Raw genomic sequence first — 22,319 nt, 5'->3', positions numbered from 1 at the left:
CCCTGGGAAGTTGCCAAGGTGAAAAATGGGGCAAGGAATGGTATTAGGTCACTGCTTGAAAGAGCTGTAGGAACAAACTCACCTAATTTTACAAAGTGTATGGATGAACACTGGATACAAAATGTATAAGGCTGAAGATCAAGAGCAGGGATTTGAAGAGATATGAGCCAAAAGTGGTCAGGTGGGACTAGTGTAGATGAAGAGATTAGGTTGTTCAAGAAGGAACTGCAGATGCTGGAAAATCTGGAGAAACTCAGCGGGTGCAGCAGCATCTATGGAGCGAAGGAAATAGGAAACGTTTCGGGCCGAAACCCTTCTTCAGACTGAAGAGATTAGGTTGGAATGGTCACTTCTATGCTAGCATGGAAATGAAAGGCTGAATGGCCTCTGTGATTCCCTGAAATGTCTAAGATTCCAAGGCACAGCAGAATCGGAGAGCTGCTGAACATAAACAGCAGAAACTGACACAAAGCTCTGGTAAATGGCCCGTCCCTTATCCAGTCAGCACTATTTTAATAGTTCGGCCATGGGCTGAGAATTTTTATTTTCTCTTGGGTGGTGAGAAAACCAAAAGAAATAGAATGTAAAAGTTGGCTCACCCCTCAAGGTTCAAGGGCAGTGAGTTAACGTTACAGTGGGCAGAGTTCCATCCCCCAGCAAGAGTCTCCATCAATGAGCCAGACTGGCTGCAGCACTGTAGATGTGCTCACTTTAGCTGTTGTATTGCATTACTGATTCTGTCAGAGCGCTGGCATGTCATCATGGAGCTTCCTCAATTCCAAAGAGACCCCATACCAATATTTATATGATCTTACTTTAAATGCATTTAAAAGGACAATAGCACAAATTACTTCAAGACACGAGAGTTTGACATATTTAAGTGAAAGAAGGGACACAAAGTGCTGGAGTAACTCTGTGGGTCAGGCAGCATCTCTGGGGAACATGGATATGTGACATTTCGGATCAAGATTGTCCACTTTCTACGTGGTCCAGAGATGCTGCCTGACCCATGAAGTTACTCCAGCACTTTGTATCATTTTGTGTGTACCAGCATCTGCAGTTCCTTGTATCATAGATACATAGGCAATAGGTGCAGGAGTAGGCCATTCGGCCCTTCGAGCCAGCACTGCCATTCAATGTGATCATGGCTGATCATCCACAATCAGTACCCCATTCCTGCCTTCTCCCCATGATTCCGCTAGCCCTAAGAGCTCGATCTAACTCTCTCTTGAATTCATCCAGTGAATCGGCCTCCACTGCACACTATAGGCAGAGAATTCCGCAAATTTACAACTCTCTGTGTGAAAAAGTTTCTCCAAATTCAGTTCTAAATGGCTTACCCCTTATTCTTAAACTATAGCCCCTGGTTCTGGACTTCCCCAACATCGTGAACATGTTTCCTGCATCTAGCGTGTCCAATCCCTTATCAATTTTGTATGTTTCTATAAGATACCCCTCATCCTTCTAAATTCCTGTGACTACAAGCCCAGTCTTTCCAATCTTTCCTCATATGACAGTCCCGCCATCCCGGAAATTAAACCTCATGAACCCATGCTGCACTCCCTCAATAGCATGAATGTCCGTCCTCAAATTAGGAGACCAATACTGCACACTATACTCCAGATGTGGTCTCACTAGGGCTCTGTACAACTGCAGAAGGAACTCTTTGCTCCTATACTCAACTCATCTCGTTATGAAGGCCAACAAGCCATTAGCTTTCTTCACGGCCTGTTGTACCTGCATGCTAACTTTCAGTGACTGATGTCCAAGGACACCCAGGACTCGTCTACTTCCCCTTTTCCTAACCTGACACCATTCAGATAATAATCTGCCTTCCCGTTCTTGCCACCAAAGTGGATAACCTCACATTTATCCCAATTTTACTTTGGAGTCACGTGAGTGACTACGTGAAGAGGCCCGCCAGGACGCATGCGTGTCATATCGCTTTCACGCTCGCAAAACGACAGGCGGGGTGGAACGTCCCCCCGCAGCGGTAAGTTTGAAACCGCGACCTGCAGGTAAGTGATTTACTCTGCGGTAGTTTTTGTCCCCGCGCTGTTTTTACACAGGGGGGGGAAGCTGGACAAAATAGTGTCCACAAGTGCTGCGAGTAAAGCTGGCTGGGGAGGACCGCGAAGTTGCGGGAGCCAGCAGCAGCTGAAGGCACAAGCCCCGTAAGGGATCAGCTGTGCCGACTTTTTGTCCCGCGCCGGCCAGAACACCACGGCCGGGCGGGAGTCAATTCAGAATGGGGCCGTCGACTTTTGACAAGTCGAAAACGGAGGAGGCGGGGTGGAACGACGTTCCCCCGTAGCAACAATTTAAACCAGGACCTGCAGGTAAGAGCTGCGATCTTTTTGTGTTTTCCCATGCTGATTACAGGTGGAGAAACCAACGGGCTGCGACAAAGCTGGTGAGGGAGGACCGCGGAGCAGCGGGCAGCCAGCAGCAGCCAGCGGCACTCGGATCACCGATAGTGGGATCAGCTGTGCCCGATGTCGCCTCCGCACCAGCCAGATCCACGCGGCCGGGCGGTAAGGCTAGACACAAAATAAACAAGGTCGTGGACTCAGAAGAGTCCGACTTTGAACAACCGCGGGCGGCCAGCGACCGAGAGCGCTGGAGCTGGATGGAGCGGTGTGTGGAGCATTTGCTCCAACGTGACAGACTCCGGGAGATGGAGTCGGGTCACTGTGGGCCCTATGATAAACCCACAGCAGTACCTCTTGAAGGGCTGCACAGTGCTTCTACCTCATCAGAGGGGAGCACTGCGGGTCAGTTCTGGGCTGACCTGGAAGAGGGGTCCGCAGAAGGAAAGACAAGTGTGCAGGGGGTGCAAGGACTGTGCAAACCTGGGACCACAAAACCACCAATACTATTGTTTGGAGGCAACCTATCGAAGCAAGACAAGGAGCTCGATGAGGAAGCAAAAACCCTGGGACTAATAAAAGGGTCTCCAACAAAAACCCACTACAGCCAAAGACAGCACCCCTACGCACCCACCAGCAGAACTGGTGAAAGCTCGAAGGCCCGGTACTCAAAACATGAGTCTTTTTAGGCCATGGCCCAGGCCGGCCTTCTTGGAAGATGCGGGGACCTCCAACGCCAACCAAACCGAAAATCCAGACACCAGCGCAACAACAGCAGCGAAGAACCTACAAAAAAGAAGTAAACCTGCCACTGGTAACTATGGAGGTAGGTGGGTCTGGTTCCCTACAAAATACAGGGAGCATGGAGGTTGGGGGGAGATTACACTCTTTTCTGAATGCATGGAGCATGTTAACAACCGATACTTACATCTTAAGCAGTATCCAGGGATATACAATAGAGTTTATACACAAGTACAGCCCTCCAGTTCAACATATACCGAACCGAATGTTCATGCTTTCTGATAAAGAAAAATCAAAAGCGCAAGCTGAACTGGAGCGGCTTTACGTAAAAGGTGTAATTGAGAAAACTCAACATGAACCATTAGAATTTGTGTCCAATATATTTACCAAAAACAAAAAAGATGGTGGTTGTCGCATCATCATAGATCTGACAAAATTGAATACATTTGTACAATATATTCACTTCAAAATGGAAACCTTTGTTACTGCTAAACAATTAATTTCCAAAGGTTACTTCATGGCCAGCATCGATTTAAAAGATGCTTACTATTCAGTGCCTATACGAGGTGACCACAGATGTTACTTAAAATTCAACTGGATGGGACAATGCTGGCAGTATAAAGCACTGCCAAAAGGGTTATCATCAGCCCCCAGGCTGTTCACAAAAATTTTGAAACCAGCCCTAGCGTTTCTACGGAAACGTAAACACATGGTCATGGCATATTTAGATGACATACTCATTGTGGGCAAAACTTTGGAATTGGCCAAACAAACTGTAACAGCCACAAAACAGTTATTTGAAAAACTGGGATTTATTATCCATCCAGTTAAATCTAAACTAACGCCTTCCACTACTATGGACTATTTGGGGTTCACCATTGACTCAGTTCACATGTCGGTGACTCTGCCTAAGGGAAAGGTTAGAGATTTAATAGAGGCTTGCAATAACCTCATTGACATCAGCAAACCATCCATCAGATTGGTAGCAAAAGTAATTGGCAAAATGGTGGCTGCCTTTCCAGCCACACAATTTGGACCTCTACATTACCAAAACTTACAGAGAGCAAAAATACAAGCACTCAAAATTAATGCAGGTCACTTTGACAGACCTATAAAACTACCAATCAAAGCTAAAATGGAACTAAAATGGTGGATAGATCTGGCTTTGTTCCAATCCAATCATTGTCAGTAACCCTTCCATGGTACTACAAACTGATGCCAGTGCACTTGGGTGGGGAGCCACCAATACCATCACCAGCTGTGGAGGTAGATGGACTGCTCAGGGGGCATCATTATTACTCACACTGGGCATAAACTACCTGGAAATGTTGGGTGCATTCCATGGCCTAAAGTCATATTGTACTGGGTCATATCACCAGCATGTTAGACTACAGATAGACAATACCACCGTGGTAGCATACATTAACCACATGAGTGGAAACAAATCGACATCATGTGACAATCTGGCTAATACAATTTGGCAATGGTGGATCCAGAGAGATATTTGGATATCAGCCACTTACCTACCAGGAAGACTAAATTTAGTGGCAGACACCAGGTCACGCAAATTTAATGAAAACACCGAATGGATGTTGAATAAAAAAGTATTTGCTGATATTACAGCAAAATATGGAACACCAGATATCGATCTATTCGCATCCAGACTTAACCACCAGTTATCAAATTATGTTTCATGGGAACCAGACCCTGGGGCAGCGGCGACAGATGCATTTTCGCTGCATTGGGGGGAAATTGTTTATTTACACATTCCCTCCTTTCTGCCTCATCAGTCGGGTATTAAGGAAAATACAACAAGACTCTGCGTCTGGTATTTTGGTAGTACCCGATTGGCCTACTCAACCATGGTTCCCAGTGGTATTAAACATGGAATTAGAACCATGTATCACCATCCCACATAGACCAGATTTATTGCTACATCCCGTAACAAGGGATAGCCACCCATGCCATAAACATTTGAACTTATTAATTTGTAGAGTTTAAAAACACCTCTACTACAACTGGGACTGATGGACCGAACAGTGAACATGATCTCGGCGGCCCAAAGACAGTCAACCAAAAAACAGTATCTGGTCTATATCAGGAAGTGGGAGATGTACTGCCATAAAAACAACATCACCTACAGAGACATGAACATCCCGTCTGTTCTGGAATATCTGGCAGGCCTCCACTATGATGAGGGGCTCAGTTACAGTGCCATCAACTGCGCCAGAAGTGCCCTATCGACTTACCTATGGCAGGGGACAGAGCATTACTCTGTTGGGACTCACCCACTGGTAACAAAACTTATGAGGGGAATTTTTAATACTAATCCCCCAAGAACCAGGTACTCCCAAATATGGGATGTAAGTATTGTCCTGAAGATGCTCAGGAATTGGTCTCCAGCAACAGCTATGTCCCTACACAGACTGACATTAAAAACAGTCATGCTAATGGCATTGGTCACGGCACAGAGGGTACAGTCACTGCATAAACTAAGACTGGACAACATGACTTCCTCAACAGAAAATATTACGTTTCATATCTATGAGTTAGTAAAGCAGAACAGACAGGGATCAGCAGGCCTCAATATACAATTTAGGTCATACCCAACAGATGACTGTCTCTGTATAGTAAGACATCTGTCGTTATACATGGAGACAACGAAAATCCTAAGAGGCAATGAGAAGGCACTTTTGGTCAGCCACAAGCAACCACACAAAAGAGTGACGGTCCAGACCATCTCAAGATGGCTGAAACAGGTGCTAACACAGGCTGGGGTGGATACTAATATTTTTAAATCTCATTCCACCAGGGCTGCAGCTACATCGACAGCGATACAGTTGGATGTACCAATGTACCAAATCCTCAAGGCAGCAGGATGGCCTGGGAAAAAACATTCCAATTATTTTACAACAAACCAGTAATGAAACCTGGAACATTTGCAGAAACAATTTTAAGTTCTGTAAATTAATTTAAACCCATAAAAAGGGGTTATAATTTTGTGTTAACAAATGTTATGATTTAAATGTCGAATTCATGTCCTTCATGGGTTGGGGCATTAGAACCATAGAAACATGGAAAATAGGTGCAGGAGTAGGCCATTCGGCCCTTCGAGCCAGCACCGCCAGATCACAGTCTAACTGGTCTATAATTCCCTGCTTTCTCTCTCCCTCCTTTCATGATCCAAAATCTATAGAACACTGGAAAATGATCACCGATGCATCCACGATTTCTAGAGCCACCTCCTTGAGTACCCTGGGCTGCAGACCATCAGACCCTGGGGATTTATCAGCCTTCAGTCCCATCAGTCCACCCAACACCATTTCCTGACTAATGTGAATTTCCTTCAGTTCCTCCATCACCCTAGGTCTTCTGTCCTCTAGTATATCTGGGAGATTGTTTGTGTCTTTCTTAGGGAAGACAGAACCAAAGTACCTGTTCAACTAGTTTGCCATTTCCTTGTTCCCCATAATAAATTCACCTGTTTCTGTCTTCAAGGGACCCACATTTGTCTTGACTAATTTTTTCCTTTACTATCTTTTTACTAAGCTTTTACCAAAAGATAGCTTTTACTTTTACTATCCTCATTTATATTCTTGGCTAGCTTACCTTCGTACTTCATCTTTTCTCCCCGGATTGCCTTTTTAGTTACCTTCTGTTGTTCTTTAAAAGTTTCCAAATCCTCTGGCTTCCCACTCTTCTTTGCTATGTTATACCTCTTCTCTTTTAGTTTTATACTGTCCTTGACTTCCCTTGTCAGCCACGATCGCCTCTTCATCCCCTTAGAATCTTTCTTCCTCTTTGGAATGAAATGATCCTGCATCTTCTGGATTACTCCCAGAAATACCTGCCATAGCTGTTCACCGTCATTCCTGCTAGGGTCCCTTTCCAGTCAACTTTGGCTAACTCCATCCTCATGCCTCCATAGTCCCATATGTTCAACTGGAATACTGACACTTCTGATTTTACCTTCTCCCTCTCAAATTGCAGATTAAAAATTATCATATTATGGTCACTACCTCCTAATGATTCCTTTACCTTGAGTTCCCTTATCGAATTTGGTTCATTACATAACACTAAATCCAGAATTGCCTTCTCCCTGGTAGGCTACAGTACAAACTGCTCTTAGAATCCATCTCAGAGGCACTTTACAAACTCCCTTTCTTGGGGTCCAGTACCAACCTGATTTACCCAGTCTACCTGCATGTTGAAATCTCCCATAACCACCGTAGCATTACCCTTTTTACATGCCAATTTTAACTCTTGATTCAACTTGCACCCCATATCCAGGCAACTATTTGGGGGCCTGTAGATAACTCACATTAGGGTATTTTTACCCTTACAATTACTCAGTTCTATCCACAATAACTCTACATCTTCTGACTCTGTCACCCCTTGCAATGGACTGAATTTAATTCCTTACCAACAGAGCCACCCCAGCCCCTCAACCCACCTGTATGTCTTTTCAATAGGACATATAACCCTGAATATTCAATTCCCAGCTCTGATCCTCTTGCAGCCATGTCTCTGTAATTCCCACAACATCATACTCGCCAATTTCTAACTGAGCCTCAAGCTCATCCACTTTATTTCTTATACTTTGCGCATTCATATGTAACACTTTTAATTCGGAATTCACCTCCCCTGTCACACCTGTTCCTCTTTCACTTAACCTTACTCTCTTATCCCTTCTTGAATTTTTCATCCCATTAATTCAGGTGTCTTTCGTAACTTTTCCTGTACTCTCATCCCCTTTAACTCCATCCTTATACTCTTAATTTATCAACCCCTCCTCTCTGCTATTTAAGTGTTTTGACATATTAAGTGTAAGGAACAGTCTTATATAACACATTTATCTAAGTACATTTGTATTAGTGTAATGTCTGACACTTTGAAAATAGTGGAGTTTAGTACTCAGTATCAAGCTAAGAGTAACAAACAATTGTGATAGAATACCAAATGAGGTCAATATGGAATAATACAGTTGAGGTTTGGTGAAATTCAGTTCAGTTTTGGCAATACCAATGTTTAGATAACAATTTTACAATATTAATGTTGTGATTCAAATGACAACAGAGGTGAATATTAAATTATAAATCTTTGCAAGTTTTTTGCAAAATACAGCTGCAGGTGGATAAAACATTTTGGAGGAGAACTTTGGATTTGGTCATGTGAAATCAATAAACAAGTATCGATAGAAATGGGAGGTAAATACTTGAGCAAGTATTTTCTACTAGCAACGAAAATTCTCCATCTAGGTGTCTTCTGATATATACTAAATTGTGTTACGAAATCAATCTGATTTTAAATAAACAAGGACCTCTACATTTGTATCTCAATGTAAAATCTATATGCAAGGATACTTTTCACATGAGACATAATTAGGATTGGATTTAAAGATAGTGTCAAGGTTATATTTGGGAATTAGGTTCTGATTTGATTCAGGGTTAAGGTTTGATAAGTTATCTTTAACAAAAATTTAGATCCAGGATTATAGTTAAAAATAAGTTTAAGATTATGTTTTGGTTTAATGCTAAGACTAAGATTACAATTGGGTTAAAAACTGATATTTTAATAAAGATCTGGCTATCTACACTATCTATACATCCCCATCATTGTATATATCTGCAGAATGTTGGCTTTAGCATTGGGAACAGATCCAATTAATCCTACCACCGGGTGGCGCCAGCTGCCTCGCCAACAGTCTGTGTGTCCCTTCCTTCTTCGTTGTTTGTTTGTATGTGTTAAATGTATGTTTTTAGTGTTCTTTAGCTTGTTTTGTGTGGGGGGTGGTAGGGGTGGTGATTTAGGGGAAACATTTTCTAATCTACTATCTTGACGGAGATGTGATTTTTGCCATATTACTTCTTCACTTGTCTACATGTGTTAAAATTTTTTGCTGAACTATGTACTCATACCCAAATGTCTGTCGGTTCAACAATATTCCCCAGGGTCCTGTCATTCACTGTGTATGCCCTGGCCTGGTTTAATTTCATAAAATGCATCAGATTACACTTGGCTGTGTTAACTTCCATTTGCCATTCTTTTGCCCACTTTCCCAGTTGGTCAACATCCTGTTGTAACCTTGGACAACCTACTTCACTGTCCATTATACCACCAATTTTGGTATAATCTACAAATGTACTACTTAAGTCACCTACATTGTCATCCAAATCATGAATATAAATATATCCAACATATGATGAAATGGATCCAGCATCGATTTCTGTGACACACAACTGGTCACAGACCACCAAGCCAATGTTTGCATCCAATTGCCGAGCTCACCCAGGATTCCATGTGTTTTAAGATTCCAGAATAACCTTCCTTGCAAGACATTGTCAAAGGCCTTGCTATAGTCCATGCAGATACCATCCTGCAATCATCAGTCTTCTTGGTCAACTCAAAAAACACAATCAAATTCATGAGACATGGCTTTGCATGGGCAAACCTTCCCATCACAGATATTAATAAATATTTATTTAACAATGGCCCAACGTAAACTATCCTGCAGTCTTCTGGTATCTCATCAAATGCCAACAACGCCATCAGCCAACATGCCAGCAATCTCCTCCATTATTTCCTATAATATCCTAGGATACACCTGTTGAGGCCACAGGGACTGATGTATTTCGGAACCTCTAGCACCTCCTTCTTCATAATGTTTATATGCTCCACACTATCACTGTTCACTCCACTGAACTCATTCGCTTCCATGATGATTACAGAGATGAAGTGTTCATTTAAGATCTCACCTATGTCCCGTAGCTCCACACATGAATGACCATGTTGAACCTTAAGGGGACCTGTAAGTCCAAAGTTAAGAGAGAGTATTCAATCCAAAACTGCGGTGCAATTTGACCCACAAACATGGGCACGCATGGTAGAGATGCTCTGTCAAAACCTCCCCCCCCCCCCCCCCCCCCCCCCCCCCCCTCCCAACAATTGCAGGACCTATTAATTTGTTCTTAAAAGTAAGTTTAATATAATTAATAATTAGTTTGAATTCACATTAAGGTTTTTAGATTGTTTCATTTTTTAACCGATATTTCTCCTCATCAATTCAGTCTCCATTTGTTCAATACTGAGGCAGACAATTAATCTTTGTTTAATTGAAAAACAAGGTCTGATGAAGTGTTATTGCATTTTTAGAGACAACTTCATATTACCCAAATTCCCACTCACTGCTAAATAACCAGTTTGTTGCACTTGTGCAATTGGAGTTGTTTGATATTTTGTGGAGATGGGGAATAAAATCTCTTGTAGAATGGAAAATGCTTAGAACCATTAGGAGTGTGAAAAGGCTTGAGGTCGGCATTTACCTCGGTTGTGAATAGCCTTAATGCATTTCAGTGTGTGTGTGTGTAATATTGTGGCCGGACAAAGTGTTATGGGCTTTTAGAACACAGTAGATTCCCTTACAAGAAAAGTAGGGGGGAGAAAGAATTAGACTTCACAAACTGTTGTGTTAAATCATTAAAGGGAATTAAATGAGCATGGGGTCCACAACTAATTTATTAAGCAATGAATCCTAATGTCACCACAATAAATATAGTGGATATGACAGCTGTTGTGTTATTTCAACTGTTTAAAACTATTTGAGCAGTAGCTCATTTTTAAAACACCTAAATTGCAAATAACATTTCAATTTCCAAAATACTGTGATTATTCCATCTGCATTTTCAATTAAGCTGGATTCTTGGCACTCCTTGAATAATGGAATGCTTCAGCATCAAGCACCCCTGCTGAATATTAAACAGCTGCAGAAAATGATATCAATACTTCTTCCATCTTCTTCAGAAGACTTGTGAATACTTATATTTAAACAATGAATTATATTGGAGCGATCAGGGGAATTGGTTTGAAGTGATGGTTTGTATTCCTAAGTAGAACATTGACTCAAAGTGCTGGAGCAACTCAACAGGTCAGGCAGCATCTGTGGAGAAAAAGGATGGGTGACATTTTGGGTCAGAACCCTTCTTCCAGATTCCTATACATAAATAGTAGAACAGTTAGTGGCTCCGAAAACACGATGTTGCATTTTGATCGTTTTGCCGTTCACTTGTACTCTGTCCTCCAAGGTCTGCTGGATCTCTCGGTTGTTACCCATTTTAACTCCCTTTCCATTCCCATGCTGACCTTCCTGTCCTGGGCTTCCTCCATTCCTCCAGAGTGAGGCCATACCCAAACCGGAGGAACAGCGCCTCATATTCCTCTTGGGTAACTCCCAGCCTCTAACAGTATGAACATCAAGTTTCCAATTTTAAAATAATACTCTCCCTACTCCCTCTTTCTTCCCCCTGTCCCCCATCATACCCTGGTGCGCACCCATTTCTCCCAGGAACTTGCCCCTCTACCCCACCATCCATGGCCGCTTCCACTTCCTTCTTCTTTACATTTAATCGCTTAATCTTCCCTCCTTACCTGACACCCTTTTGTTTACTTTTCATCTTTAGCCTCACTTACTTCTCCCATCTGCCAATCAGCCTCCCCTTGCCTGTATCCACATCACATGCCAGGCTTTGTCCCACCCTCACCTCTTTTCCAGCTTTCTCCCGGCTACTACAATATGAACAAGGGTCCTGACCTGAAACATCACCTATCCATGCCTTCCACAGATGCGGCCTGACCCACTGTTACTGCAACATTTTATATCTTGATCTGGCATTTATATGGTGCTTTTCAAAATTTCAGGACTCCAGAGTTTCATGCACAACGAAGCCCTTCTGAAGAGTGCTTTCTATAGTAGTACATTCTCATTTACTTCGGAAAGTTCAGGTGTTTGCAGGGGTCATGGAAAGAGCGTTCACGTCATGGCCCTGTTTTCACCAATCTTTCCATCACTACGCACAAGAATGCAGATGCCGAGAAGTGTGTTCACCTCTGGCTGAACAATTTCTAATCTTATGATCTGGACACGATAAGAAGGTATTTGCAACTATGTCCTGTTTTTGTTTGTAGTGTATATGATTTGAAGTAACAGACACGATCAATGGAAAATTAGGAGAGCCATCAACTCACTGTACAGAACTCTACTGATTGTCAAGTCCGGTTTCTGTCAAACAAGCCTCAGTTAAAAAAAAATCATTGCAGGCCATGAAACAACAGAATCTATAATCAGGAACTGTAATTAATTTTTCATCAGTGGGGAGGCATGGTGGCGCAGCGGTAGAGTTACAGCGCTTGCAGCACCGAGGATCCGGGTTCAATCCCGATTACGGGTGCTGTCTGTACTGAGTTTGAACGTTCTCCCCGTGACCGCGTGGGTCTTCGCCGAGACCTTCGGTTTCCTCCCACACTCCAAAGATGTACAGGTTTGTAGGTTAATTGGCTTGGCATAAATGTAAATTGTCCCTAGGATAGTGTAGTGCGCAGAGATCACTGGTCAGTACGGACTCGATGGGCCAAAGGGACTGTTTCCGCGCTGTATCTCGTAACAAAACTAAAAAAAAAAACTTTGAATGTGAATTTTTAAAGTTGTAGATGGTGGAAACCTGACATAAAACCAGAAAATGCCTCATAGATCACAGGTCAGGCAACGTTTGTAGATAGAGAAGTAACATGCAACCATTTAACAGAACTGGAAAAGAGAAAAATACAAGAAGTTATTCAGTAGGAGGAAGGTGGGGAAGGGTTACATAGAACAACACGAGTGTCAGTGATAGATTGTGATAAAATGGCTTAATGGATACAACTGTCAGAACATTAAGATTGTGTGTCTGTGTAACAAATTGTTCATGGTAAGGTGATGGTACCAGTCTGACAGGCGAGATTTATGCAAGTAGGATAACAAAAACTGACGTTATATGAAATCAGAATTTTTTTTAAATGCTGTGAAAATTTGGCAGTTTTTGCAGCATCTGTGGGAAGAGAAACGAGCATTGCTTTGGGTCAGCAACCCCATCAGAGCTGGGAAAGAGAGAAATGCAAGCAGGGTTTCAATAGGAGGGAAAGTGCGGGGGCTGAACGCCTCGACGCGGAGGGCCCAAACGCCACCGGCTACGGGACTCAAGACCATCCCGTCAACGGGGGGCTCGAGGCCCAAGGAAGAACAAAAAGGGAAGGACTTGAACTTTATTTTCACCTTCCATCACAGTGAGGAATGTGTAGGAGTCACTGTGATGGATGTTTATGTTAAAATGGGTTTTTTGAGTCTGTTACTTTTTTAAATTGTATGACTGACCTGGCCAGTGAATTTCACTACACCAAGTGGTGTATGTGACAATAAATGAACCTTAAGAACCTTATGAACCTTATGAAGTGGGGAGGGGATGTGTACAACAAAGGATGTTTCTGTGATAGGAAGAATCCATATGGCTCAATAGGGACTGATATCACTGCATTAACGGCATGAGAGTTGCGACTTCATACATCCTTGACTAATTATTTTACTATATTTCATCATACTTTAATAAACATAATTTATTTGTACAAAACACAAAATGCTGGAGGAACTGAATCAGTCAGGCAACATTAGGGGAAGGAATGGACAGGCAAAGTTTATGTTGAGGAGAAACCTTCAGAAACCTGCTTGTATCATTGGAAGAAGTGAATGTTTTTGTTTTAGTCTCATGGAGAATTCTCCTGATCATTTCCTGGAAGGGCAGGAAACAGCAGAATTTTGTTTTAGTGCTGGAGAGAACACCCACATAGACATCTATATAACTAAAAATCTCATCTTGACCACTTCCTGTCTACGCTGTATATTGATTTTAGAAAAAATGCTACTCTGTATCGCTATGATTTACAGACCTCCTCCGCTGAGGCAGCCCCAAAGATATTTCCGATCGATGAAAAATAAAAAAGTTATGAGTGTTTAAAAAATCTTGAGATCAACTGATTGGTCCTCTCGCCTGTCAATCACCATGATGAAGGTAACACCCTTTCTGGGGGGGCAGAACTATAAACCCCCCAGATGCCTGGACATGAGTCAGTCACTCTGGAAGATTGTGAGGGAGACGCCACAACTGTGATTCTAAACTGTGAATCAACTGAACTGTGAGTCTGCAATGTACTTGCAATAAATGATTTGTTAGCCCTTAATGACAATGCCATGAGCTGTTTGGCCTGCCCTGCCTGTGCTTGAAATTGCAATGCAAATTTGGAAATGAAATGACAATGCCATGAGTTGTTTGGCCTGCCCTGCCTGGGCTTGAAACTGCAATGCAAAATTGAAAATGAAATGACAATGCCAAAAGTTGATTGGCCTGCCCTGCCCGTGCTTGAAACCACAATGCAAAATTGAAAATTAAATGACAATGCAATGAATTGTTTGGCCTGCCCTGTGCTTGAAATGGATTGACTTGACTTGAAATGGATTGACTTGACTTGAAATGGATTGAAATGGATTGTTGGCCCTGCATTCACTGTGCTTGACTTGATGTGACCCACAACACCCATGCTAGTGTTCCAGAAAGCCCCCCCCCCCCCCCACACACACACACACACACACTGGCCAGTAATATTGTAATTGGTGCAGAGGTGGAATATTGGGTTGGGGGACCAGCCCTCCTGTGTGAAGCTGGGACCCAACGGGTCCCACTTAGTCTAGTTTATATAACCATATAACAATTACAGCACGGAAACAGGCCATCTCGACCCTTCTAGTCCGTGCCGAACACATAATCTCCCCTAGTCCCATATACCTGCGCTCAGACCATAACCCTCCATTCCTTTCCCATCCATATAACTATCCAATTTATTTTTAAATGATAAAAACGAACCTGCCTCCACCACCTTCACTGGAAGCTCATTCCACACAGCTACCACTCTCTGAGTAAAGAAGTTCCCCCTCATGTTACCCCTAAACTTCAGTCCCTTAATTCTCAAGTCATGTCCCCTTGTTTGAATCTTCCCTACTCTCAGTTTACAATAGAGAAGGAGGCCATTGTGGCCCATTGAGTCTACACCATCCCAAAAAAGAGCCATTTGATTTGATTCCATTTCCTCAGCCCATCGCCCTGAATATTAAGGCTTTAACTCAAGGACCTCCAATATGATGATAGTTTCTGCCTTTACAAATGTTTTGGACAATGGGAACTAGGTCCCTCAATTCTCCTCCAATCATTTTAATAATTCATTTAACTTTGTGTCACTCAGTTACTGATGAGAAAGTAATATCCTTTGGCATTAAACTTTCCCAACTTTTACTCTGTGGAAAATGTTTCTTTTTTATTTGCCCTCTGCAGACTTCACATCATTTTATATAGCTCAATTAAATCTCCCCCAGCTGTCCTTGTGCCAATGAATACAACCCCAGTCCTACCAGTCGCTCCTCAAAACTAAAATTGTCCAGACTTGGCAATATCCTGATATATTTCCTCTTTAGCCTTGTTACATTCTTTATGCTGTGTGGCGGGCAAAACTATACATGAGACAAGCAGGGGCCTAGCCTGTGTTTTACAACTCTAGAATTATGTCCCCTTTGCTTAACTAGCAGAAACAAATATTCTCCTTAATATACCTACTTAACCAAGTTACTGTATGGACATATCCTGCTCTCTTCAGAGATCTGTTGTCAATCCAAGACTTTACTGTCTCTACATTTTGTACTAACATACCACTTGGCATGTGATCTGCCAATGTACCCCGGCCACCTCCACCCTACCAAAAATATTGCCTCACCCTTGCCTTGATAGAATTTTTTGATTCAGCTTTGAATGCAGTTTGTGGGTGTCTGCAAAAATCACGACTAAAAAGATTACATATATTATTTGTTTCAAGTAGCAGAACTGCATTTCAAAATCTACGTCGAAGTTTTATGAGACAATGTGCAAAGCCACACAATTGATGAATAATGGTAATTGGGGCTAACTGTGAACATAAAGCTTCATTGTGTTAACATTAACAATCCGTGTATAAAATCATTGCATTTTCCTTCATTTTTTATGGTAAAGTCAATTTTACTGTATAATAACTAACATTAGTTTTTTTCTGCAAAACATTAACTCTTTACAGATTTTTTTGCCCGTCATTAAGCAGAAACTGAACTCTTTGAGTTGGGATTCTGCAGCTAGAGGAAACAACATTTCAGCATCAACCCTGTCACTTCCTCTCCGAATTGTGTGTGCCTCAGTGAGATCACCTTTCATTTTTCTAATCTCCTCCAAGAAAATGTAAAACTTACTTAATCACTCATTACTGACGACCTCCTCAACTTAATGAATTCTCACTCTAAACCTTGTACATAATTCTCTTTTCTTAGGAATAGAAACTAATGATGCACAAGCTCTTCAGATTCTGTACAATTGGAACTTGGTTCCCTCATATAATAAATACTAGACTAAGTAGGACCCGTTGGGTCCCATGTTCACATGGGAGGGCTGGTCCCCCAACGCAATATTTCACCCTTCCACCGATTCCAATATTGGTGGCCAGTTGGGAGGGGGGGGGGGCTTTCTGGAGCGCTAGTATGGGTATTGTGGGCTTAAGGGACTGGTTTCTAGAGGGCTAGTATGGACATTGTAGGCCGAATGGATTCTTGAGCTGCCAGCTCAGTCACAGGCCTGGTGAGCTGGCAGCTCAGTCACACGCCTGGTGGGCTGGCAGCTCAATCACTCATGCCTGGTGGGCTGGCAGCTCAGTCACTCAGGCCTGGCGGGCTGGCAGCTCAGTCACTCAGGGCTGGTGGGCTGGCAGCTCAGAAACCACCAGAAATTCTGCCCAAAACAAGTGAGAGACTGTGAGAGAGAAGGGGGAGAGGGTGGAGAATTAATTTTAGACATTTTTCATCTTTTTCTGCAGATCACAGCAATGAAGGAGGAAAGTCTATCCTGGCCTGGATCTCACAGGGAGCCAATGGAGGGAGGGAGAAAAATGCTGGGGTGAGGTTTAATACTTGCAGGGGGAATACTTACTGATGGGCCAAAGGGACTCCTCCTAGGCTAGTACAGGCCTGATGGGCCAAAGGGACTCTTTAAAAAAAAATCTCAGTGAAATCTCAGCGATAGGCAATTTTTCTGGACTTTTCCTTGGCATGGCATGGGCCTTTCAGGTCAAAATGCTCCACTTGGGCTAATATGGGCATTTTGGGCAAAAGGGACTGGTTTCTCAGCTTATAGGGGCCTTGTGGGCCAAAATGTGTGGTTTCAGGCAGGCTAAACAACTCATTTCATTTATATTTCAATTTAAAGCACAGGGCAGGCCAAACAACTCATTTCATTTTCATTTCCATTTCCATTTCCATTTCCATTTCCATTTCCATTTCCATTTCCATTTCCATTTCCATTTCCATTTCCATTTCAAGCACAGGGCAGGCCAAACAACTCGTTTCATTTTCATGTCATTTCCATTTCCATTTCAATTTCAATTTTAAAGCACAGGGCAGGCCGAACAACTAATTTCATTTATTTCATTTCCATTTCCATGTCAGTCTCATGCACAGGGCAGGCCAAACAACTCATTTCATTTTCATTAAGGGCTAACAAATCATTTATTGCAAGTACATTGGAGACTCACAGTTCAGTTGACTCACAGCTTAGAATCATAGTTGTGGACTGTCCCTCACGATCTTCCAGAGTGACTGACTCACGTCTGGCATCCGGGGCTTTATAATCCTGGCCCCCCGGAATGGGCGTTACCTTCATCATGGTGATTGACAGGTGGGAGGACCAATCAGCCGATCTCATGATTTTTTAAACATTCACATTTTTTAAATTTTTCAGCGACTGAAAAAATTGTTGGAGCTGCTGCAGCAGAGGAGGACTATGAGTAAGATGGCGAAAAATCATAGCGATATAGGGTAGCGCTTTTTCTAAAATCAATTAACAACGTAGACAGGAAGTGGTCAAGATGAGACTTTTAGTATAATAATAGATAACAGAGGGTGCTGCAAATACTCAACAGGTCAAGCGGTAACTGTGGAAATGAGACAGTCACTCTGTGCGTTTACTATTTGATCTTCCATTTGATTTGCATTTACAATATTACTGGTGGAATTCACACTCCTAATTTTACACTTGGCAGTGAATAATTAAAGCCTGCTCTACCCCCCAGTCAATGCCACTGACATATCAGCGAGTGATGCCTTTGAGAGGTCAAATGAGGGTGAGACAATAATACTCCATGAATGGTAAGGTTGTTAAAAGGGTTGAGGAACAGTGGAACCTGGCAGTGCAACGTCCATAAATCCCAAGATGATGCAGGACAGGTAAATTAGGTGGTGAAGAAGGCGTAGAAGATAATGTTCTTCGTAAATTGGAGGATATAATATAAGAGGACGGAGGTCTTGATGCAACATAATAAAACATTGCTTAGGACACAACTGGAGCATTGTGTACAATTCTTGTTGCCACTCTATAGGAAGCAGGTGAAACATAGAAAATAGGTGCAGGAGTAGGCCATTCGGCCCTTCGAACCTGCACCGCCATTCAATATGATCATGGCTGATCATCCAACTCAGTATCCTGTACCTGCCTTCTCTCCATACCCCCTGATCCCTTTAGCCACAAGGGCTACATCTAACTCCCTCTTAAATATAGCCAATGAACTGGCCTCAACTACCTTCTGTGGCAGAGAATTCCAGAGATTCACCACTCTCTGTGTGAAAAATGTTTTCCTCATCTCGGTCCTAAAAGATTTCCCCTCTGGAGAGGGTGCAGAGGAGATTTACCAGGCTATTGCCTTCACTTATGAGGAGAGAATGGACCTGCTGGGTTCCTTAGAGTGGAAGCAATGAAGAGGACACCTGGTAGAGGTTTACTCCATGAATGGTAAGGTTGTGCGATAGTCTTATGATAGTGTGGATAGTGAAAAACATCTCCCCTTAACAGAGAAAAGCATCTCCCCATAACTGACAGACATGGGATTAAGCTGAGGAGTAGGATGCTTAGAGGCTGTCTGAGGATTTTTTCACCCGATGGATGATGGCCGGAATCTGGAACTTACTGCCTGAATGGGTGATGGAGGCAAAGACTCTCACATTTAAAATGTATCCAGTCGGGCACATAAATCACCAGGGCATCGGAGGCTACAGATCAGGTTTGTTTAGATTGTTTGGAGATACAGCATGGGAAGAGGCCCTTTGGCCCACCAAGTGCACCACGACCATCGATCACTCATTCATACGAGTTTTATGTTATTCCACTTTCGCATTCACACCGTACACATTAGGTAAAGTTTTACAGCAGCCAATTGACCAACAAGCCCACATGTCTTTGGGATGCGGGAGGAATCCGGAGCATCCAGTGAAAACCCACACGGAGAAGTGCAAATTCCACACAGACAGCACCTGAGGTCAGGATCGAATCAAGGTCTCTAGCACTAAGAGGTGGCATCTCAACCAGTTGGCATCTCTACCAAAATATGATTCGTATAGGTGTGCACTTGATGATCAACATTGATATGGTAGGCCAAAAAGCCTTTTTTCTGTTCTATGTGACGCGATGACTTACTAGTGTTACTCTTAATCAGTTATAATTGTACATCAAAGATTCCAGTTTTTAAGTGCGCAATTGACAGTACATTGACCCGAAAAGGTTGGGCTTCCTTCCCTCTGTACTCCTCCCCTGTTGCAATAAGGTTTGCCAAACAATTATCTTTTCCAATTGATGCTGTACCTCAGAATCTACTTCCCGCATTTCATGAACTCGGATTCCAACATTTACTAGTTTTTCATCATTTAAAAAGTATTCTAACTTTGTGTTATTTTTCTTCTGAAATAAATGAAGTAACTTTCCTCAAATTGTATTCATTCTGCTCCCTTGTTTCCCAACTTATATTGCTTAACTTACATACACCCCAAAAGGAAATCCTACCCAAGGCATTTTTCCACAAAAAAAGCACCACAATTGTGGATTTATCTTAATTAAATGTGTTCAATTGCCACGCTTTAAAACAGCTGGACAATAATGAAATGACATGGAAGATAGAAAACATGTACTTTCATAGTTGGTCAAATATTTGAAAGATCCCTGTAGGATGGATTTAGCTCTGGAACAGATTTCTAGTCCAGACTTGAGACCAGGACATAGTGGCGCAGCGGTAGAGTTGCTGCCTTACAGCGTCAGAGACCAGTGTTCAATCCTGATTACAAATGTTATCTGTACGGAGACTGTAGGTTCTATCCGTGACCACCAGGGTTTTCCCCGGGTGCTCCAGTTTCCTCCCACGCTCCAAAGACGTACAAGTTTGCAGGTTAATTGAATTTGGTAAAGATTGTAAATTGTCCCTAGCATGTAGGATAATGCTAATATACGGGGATCGCTGGTTAAAGGGCCTGTTTCTGCGCTGTATCTCTAAACTTTAAACCTGGTGTTGTAGGCTATCACAGATCAAAGCATTGAAGTCTGTACATTAGTGAAACTACACTTCCACGGGTAGCTGACAGTGATTGTCATGAAAATCCCAGATGATCAGCCCTCTTTGGGATCATAAGAATTTTACAGGAACTGAGAAAACAATCTGAGCGATAATTGCAGATTTATTTGTTTGACCAACTCTGGAAGTCAGGGAGAAACTCGCTGATTAATAAAAGGTGATTTTCCAACTTTTTAACTTGTTGGTGAAACTTTCTCCACTGATAGCACATAGAAATATGGGCACAGGTGTTGCATCATTCTCCAAGCATCCAAAGTAATGGATGGATAATCAGCTCTCACAGTTTTGGGCAGAGTTCCCTGCGGATCACTGAGAGTGTTTGTTGACTTCAAACATTTGATGTGGTTCCTGAATAGCCATTAAATGGTGTAGTCATGTGCTTTAGTCCCTTCTGGTTAATGTGCTATAATTGCTTTCTTCATGGCTGAATGTGTAGATGTGGCCATATAGAAGATTGGAAAGTCACTTGCTGATATAGTCAGTGGCATTGACGAGAAGGCCAGGCAGGTTTTCAAGATTTATTGACAAGTGGAAAATTAAAAGAAGCAGGAAATGGACCTATAACACTGTCCAAGAGGAAAAAGGAAATCAAATAGTGTACACAACATATATCTAATCTATTTTTTGAAATTGCATCAACTATTAAGGAGATCCTTCATAAAAAGAGCAAGATTTAATTATAGGATTCTGGCTTTGACTGATGCCTCTTATATTCTACTAAATGGGAGTTCCACACCAAGACCTGTCCCCTCACAAATTAGAGCATTCCAGACAATAGCAATTCAAACCCAATTAAGCCTTGTGTTTCCCTTAAAATCTTAGCTGAGATCCAACACATTTACGTCTCAAAGATAGACACAAAATGCTGGAGTAACTCAGCGGGACTGGCAGCATCTCTGGAGAGGAGGAATGGGTGACGTTACGGGTCTCGTATTATTTCCCACGGCTACAAGCAGGGTAACTTCTTGAGTCCAACTATGGTTTGGTGGAAATGTATGGGTTTTATGAGTCAAGAAAGAGAAAAGCGAAGAGAAGACACTGTTCCATTGCTTGCATGCTCCAGTTTTACTTTGACATGTAAATGTCTAAAAAAAAAAAAAATTAGATCTGAAATTATAAAAGCACCTTTTGATAAGGCAGGCTGAAATTAAATTATCTTCTAGTTGCCAGTAACAAAATATGGCAGTGATTCTACAAAAATCAACATCAACTCAGGCCTGGAAACAAAATATATATCGCAGTCAGATACTAGCCAGCCATTTAAAGAACTAGATTGTTTCTCCAATGGTATATATTAATACGTTAAACTGTTAAACAGAAATTGGTAATGTCTATCGTAATGAGTAGGATTTGACAGGTTTGATAAATTATCCAAAAATTGTTCTAAATCACTTAGAAACAGTGTAAAGGGGTACAGCTGGAATCCTGTAATTCGCTTCCAGCTAAAAAAATAAATAATGGCAGTACTACAGTGTGTGAGGAGATCATAACTCGGTAGGGGGCCGGGATGGTGTAGTGCACCAGAAAGAAAAAAAACACTAGTCTTTAGTTTATGATGCATCTATTTTTTTTAAATACTGAATAATTGGAAGTGTGTATTGTAAATGGAATTGGTTAACAGGCTAGCCACATATTTTACGTCCTTAATTTGCCAACTTCAAATGTCATTTAAAATGGTTTACCTGGTAAGGTTAAGGAGACCTCTGCATGGCAATGCTTTAATAAAGTAATGCCCCTGTCCCACTTAGGAAACCTGAACGGAAATCTCTGGTGACCTTGCGCCACACCCAAGGTTTCCATGAGTCGCCAGAGGTTTTGGTCACTCGCCTGGAAAGCCTCCACCAAAGCGTGAGCTGCATCTACTGGCCAAAGATCCTACAGGATCTTTGCTAC

Source organism: Amblyraja radiata, chromosome 1 (assembly GCF_010909765.2).
Source record: "Amblyraja radiata isolate CabotCenter1 chromosome 1, sAmbRad1.1.pri, whole genome shotgun sequence".
Classification (NCBI taxonomy): Eukaryota; Metazoa; Chordata; class Chondrichthyes; order Rajiformes; family Rajidae; genus Amblyraja; species Amblyraja radiata.
The sequence above is the reverse complement of the archived record's forward strand: the minus strand, read 5'-3'. Positions refer to the sequence as shown.